The following is a 6,155-nucleotide window of genomic DNA, read 5'->3' as shown; positions in this document are numbered from 1 at the left end:
GTTCAGCCTCTTCTCTCTGGGGAAACCTTTAGAATAACAGCACCACAATAAGAGTCCTCCACACTCTGAACACCGAGTTAGAGGTGAGTAACAATAGGAAGACGCAATGTGTTGCATCCTGTTGGATCTGTCCTCACCTCCTCCTAACACGCCATCCACCAACGCTTTACACACACACACACACACACACACACACACACACACACACACTCCTCTCTACTACTCCTCACCTCCTCTCTACTCCTCCTCACCTCCTCCCTCCTTCTCATCTCCTCTCTCCTCCTCTCACCTCCTCTCTACTCCTCCTCACCTCCTCCCTCCTCATCTCTCTACTCCTCACCTCCTCTCTACTCCTCCTCACCTCCTCTTAACTCCTCCTCACCTCCTCCCTCCTCCTCATCTCTCTACTCCTCCTCACCTCCTCTCTACTCCTCTCCACTTCTCTCACCTCCTCTCTACTCCTCCTCACCTCCTACTCATCTCCTCTCTACTCCTCCTCACCTCCTCTCTCCACATCTCCTCTCTACTCCTCCCTCCTACTCATCTCCTCTCACCTCCTCTCTACTCCTCCTCCCTCCTCCCTCCACCTGGGAGGTGCACTCCATAACGGAGGGGTGAGACTTCCCTTCCCATGACGTCAGTGCGCCCACGGCCGGTGGGCTGTAGGGTGGGGTCGTACTTAACACCTCACCGGAGACCTGGGGGAGGGAGGCACAGAGACACAGGGACACACACACACACACACACACACACGCACACACACACACGCACACACACACGCACACACACACAGCACACACACACACACACACACACACATACATATTGCGGGGAGACATTCCTACATGCCGGTAAATGATCCCCCCCCCCCCCCTGAGGAATATAACCTCCCCCCCCCTCCCCCTGCTCTCCCGTAACTCCCCCTCGCCCCCTTTAGATTCCAAAACAACACGAGATCCTCTCTTTGAGTTGGCTGGAGAGGAGGCTGTTGCCTAGCAACCAGCGGGGCCAGGTGGGATGCTCCATGTAATGACCCTCCTCCTGCAGCTCATCAGATATGCATTACCATCACCCTGCCTCTGTGTACCGCCACAATAAAAGCCCTCCACTGTAAACACAATGGGATCGGTCCCGCTGTCAACACTGTGCAAGATTGCACGCACGCACGCACGAACACACGCACACAGACACACACACACACCACACACACGCTGTCTTTTAATCTGTCCCTTCATCTGAGTGTGTGTCAGGGAGAGATGAGAGGGATGGCAGTGAGCAGGATATTATTATGCATTATTATATATGATATATTATTATAAATATGTTATTATTATATATCAGATATTAATAAATATATAATATATTTTCAAATAAGACATAATATATTATAATACATATGAAACACCTTATTTATAAAATGAATATAATAATATATTCATGGTTGGTGACATTACCCTGTGTGTGTGTGTGTGTGTGTGTGTGTGGGGGGGGGGGGTTGAAGGTGGGGAGGGAATAAGAGTGGGGGTAACAGCTGTCCAGCTGTTGGGGGTGTGCTACCAGAGGTCCTCAACAGAACTTTTAAAAAAAGACCCTCCTCCTGGTGAAAATTAAGTGTTGAAGTTTATTGAACATATATTTCCGAAGTACATAATTCATTCCAAGTAAATTTTTTAGGAATATACTTCACGTTGAGTATATTTTACGTTGACTTTTGGAAAAGTGTACTTCTTCTGAGATCTATTTAAGTTCAATGTAGGTGTACTTGAAATAAATATACCAACGCTAATGTACTTAAAGAGTTGTTTCAGTATACATCATAAAAGTACACTTAACTGATCTTTTTTTAAAGTTTATTTAGAATATATTTCTGATAAAGTGTATTAATGCCAGGATGTCATTGAGCTCAAGTGTAATGTACTCATGATAAGTATGCTGCAGCTGTAATACTTGAAGTATGCTTTCAGCATACTTCTTCCAAGTATACTTAACTGATCTTCCTTAAAGTTTATTTTGAATATATTTCCGATAAAGTGTATATGCATCTTTGATGCATCCTTGGTCCGAAATGTCCACGAGGAGCCCCCTGATAGACCTGCGGGGGGGTACTGTTAGGGCCGTGGCCGTACCAGTAGGCGCTCAGCTCTGCCTCCCCCTCTTGGGCAAGGTGTTTCCTCCGTCTCCCAGCTCTACACCTGTCGGACTTGCACACCTGTCATCAATCTCCAGTCATCATCTCTGCTCTACCTAAACCCCGGTTCTGCAGCCACTCGTTGTTTCACCTACAGCGGTAGATACCAGTCTCGGCACCAGTGAATGTTTGGAAAACAAGATACCCTTTGTGTTCTTTCCATGTTAAATCTCCGTGTTCTGCTTGCCCCCCCGACCCCGCGCCTGCCTGCCATCCACACCGCGTGCTCATCTGCCTGCCTAGCTGCCTGGGATCCATCCTTTGCCCGTCCACCTCCCGTTGTTCCCTACTGCTCTCGCCCCCACTACAATAAGCCTCTGGTCTTATTCCACACCCGTTGTCTGCGCTTGAGATCCTCTCATTCGATCATAACACCTGAAAGAAATTTCTGATGTAGAAGCAGCGTATTCAAAGTGAAATGTAAAGAGACCAAATTCAATGTATCACATCACTTAGGATATAGTATTTACAGTATATATTTCACATACACTTGGATAATGCTTACACAACACTTAAAACACACAATTTTCAAGGTGCAGTAGATACGCCAAATCTACTTGAAATGTTGTCATTTCATATTTGCAATATACTCTACGCAATATACTATGAGAACATTACAAGTACTTCTTCAATGCATTTGAAATATTATCTAAATTAAATTTAAAAAACTTAAATTAGTACTCTTAAAATATGTAGTGTGCTCTGTGTTGATTTCCATAATATAATATATAATATAAGTGTATTTCTAACATAATATTAGCACTTTTTAAGAGAACTTGAATGTTATAAATGAAGCATGACACTGAAGTGTATTTAGTATGTGCGAAGTACACTTAAAGTTGTTTCATTTTAGCACATTTTTAGTATGAAGTATACCGAACGTATAGAGATAGTACTACTTTATTTGAACTTAAATGCATTAAATATACTTAAAATTACGCGAAAATGTCACACTTAAAATATACTGGCTCTTAGTGGTGCTTCAAGTACATTAAGTATACTGAGATTAGGTATACTTAGTCAATTTAATTTTCACCAGGGGAGAGAGCGAGAGCGACAAACTACTAACTTAATACTCTTAAGAAGCTACTAACTTACACGAGCACTTGAACTAACCAGCCATGAACCGTGTTCCGCTAGCTGCCCTTTACTAGTGAACTCGGCTTTAGTTATTCGAAGATCGTTTGGATCCTCTTGCTGGCTCCTCATGAGAGCTCATTAGGCTAAGAGCAGCTACGTCTCTACACCACCCTGCAACCTACAGCCCACCTAACCATCCTACCCCCCACTACATCCAACACCACCCTCCAACCTACACCACGCTACATCATGCAGCCCACTAAACCCCACAGCAACCTACATCCTACACCACCCTTCATCCTACAACCAACACTACCCTACATCCTACCCCAACGTACATCCTACACCACCCTAAATCCTACATAACCCTACACCCTACCCTCCCTAACCCCTACATCCTACACCCTACACCACCCTTCCCCTGCATTCCTACACACAGAGACAGCGTGAGGAGTCTTCTTGAAGGGTGGTTGTCACGGCGATGCCGTGTTTGCCGTGTGTCATATGAGGACCACAAGGTCCTCACTAATCTGCCCAGGATACCCCCGCTCTATCCCCCCCCACCGCATGGCTCACCATCAGCTGCTACGCCCCCGCCTCCAGCTGTCCCTCTAATGGTATAGCTAATGAGGGCTGTGTGTGTGTGTGTTTGTGTGTGTGTGTGTGTGTGTGTGTTGGGGGGGGATGTGTGTGTCCAGCTTTCCCACGTGTCCTAATATAGTAACGCTAACTACGCTAACATTAGACGGTCATTATTGTCCCCATTAGTCCTGATACCGTAGCAACCCTAGCACCACAAACAGGCTAGCATAGCTTCCTAGCATAGCCGGGTGGCAGCATAGGATAGCATAGCATCATGGCATCATAGAATGATAGTATAGCACGATAGAACAGCTTTATAGTATAGTTTCACAGTGTAGCGTTATAGAAACACTGCACAATGATAAACTAAGGTGAATCACTGTATGGCTGGTACCGAATATATATGATATTAACAGTACAACAACATTATGTATTGCAAAACAGAGGTCAAAGTTATTTCACTGTTACAGAAAACACTGAACCACAGGAACTCAGACGCCCACAGTGATGATCCTTCTTTTACACCCACACTAGTGTCTCTCTCCCTCTCTCTCTCTGTACCTCTCTCTCTCTCCCTGTCTCTCTCTCTGTGTCTCTCTCTCCCTCTCTCTGTCTCTCTCTCCCTCTCTGTCTCTCTCTCTCTCTCTCTCTCTCTCCCTCTCTCTGTACCTCTCTCTCTCTCCCTCTCTGTCTCTCTCTCCCTCTCTCTGTCTCTCTCCCTCTCTGTCTCTCTCCCTCTCTGTCTCTCTCCCTCTCTCTCTCTCCCTCTCTCTCTCTCTGTTGTGTTTCCTGTGAAACCAGCGGCCCAGCCCTTTGAGAAGGAGATAAAGCTTTGTTTAATGAGTAACTGATTAAAAAATCAATCAAATACTGATAACCCCACCCTCTGTGACCCATACACACGTTACCACGCCTCCACCCTCTGTCTCCAACACGTCTCCACCCTTCATGTTGACCGTGAGGGAGGAGAGACTGACGCCTCATTCCTCTGAACAGAGGACCTCAGTGAAGCCTCCTTTCACAGACATACGAAACAAACCACCCTGGTCAGTGGTGGACGGAGCCTTCCTCCTCCGTCAGGTGGACTAGAACGGGAACTAGAAGTAGAACTACGTACTAGAACCAAGTGCTAGAGCTAAATGCGTACTAGAACTAGATCGACAGTAAGCGCTAGAACTGAGTGTTAGTACTAAGACCTAGAACTAAGTGCTAAAATAAACTACAACTAAGTCCTAGGTACGAACTAGGAAATAAAGTAACGCTAAAAGTATATTATTATAGGTGGAGTACTATAAGTACAAGTATATTAAGTCATGTTGAAAAGTATATTAGTATAGGTGGAGTACTTTTGGTAGGCCTACTAATATATTAAGTCATGTTGAAAAGTACAATATGATAAGTGGAGTGTTATTGGTACAAGTTTAAAAAGTCATGTTGAAAAGTATATTATTATAAGTGGAGTAGGCCTACTATTAGTAAAATTATATAAAGTCATGTTGAAAAGTATATTATTATAAGTGGAGTACATTTATTACTTGTATATCACGTGATGTCTAAAGTATATTATTAAAAGTTGACAATTAGTACTACTATATAAAGTGAAATCAAACGATATTATTCTAAGTATACTTTCAGAAGCTCAATGGTTCTGGTTTCTATGAGGTCAGACCCCGCCCGTCTTGCTCTCCAGCTGTGATAAAATAAACACCCTGATGTGCTGCTGCTGTGGAAGCACGAATCTAGTTCCACTGGATCCACAGCGCCATCCAGTGGACACCCACGAAACACACCTTATTTACCTTTAGATAACGCTCACAACATTCCTAAACTCAATATTTAGCCGACACGCATCGTCACCCTGAATGTGGTTTAATTGCACTTCATTAGATGAAGCAATGTGCTTTCAACACGCTATGATCAAGTGGCACCTGTTTCAGTGCAGAGCTTATGGAGGATAAACTTGGCGTGTTTTAATTTAAGCCTATTGCATGAACATCACCAAACCAAGAGACCCACGGTATTTCCCGTATTTTGATTCCATGTTTCCAGGGGAAACCTTTTAGCGCAACATTACGTCTTGACAACCTTCAGCTTGTCGAGGTAAGAATAAAAAGAATAAGTGAAGAAAGGTGAATATCCAACTAGAGTAAAGCTGTAGTTTCTTCTGAGGTACAAATAAAATATTTACAACCAGACCACCAGGAAGCAGTTTCAGGATGGAGGACCTGATATGGCGTCCGGAGAAGCTCAGTGTTGGTGAAGGAGAAAGTGATCAAAAACACAATGACCGACAAAGCATGGATCA

Source organism: Pollachius pollachius (assembly GCF_949987615.1).
Source record: "Pollachius pollachius genome assembly, chromosome: 15".
In the NCBI taxonomy this organism is placed as follows: domain Eukaryota; kingdom Metazoa; phylum Chordata; class Actinopteri; order Gadiformes; family Gadidae; genus Pollachius; species Pollachius pollachius.
Note: the sequence above shows the minus strand (reverse complement) of the source record.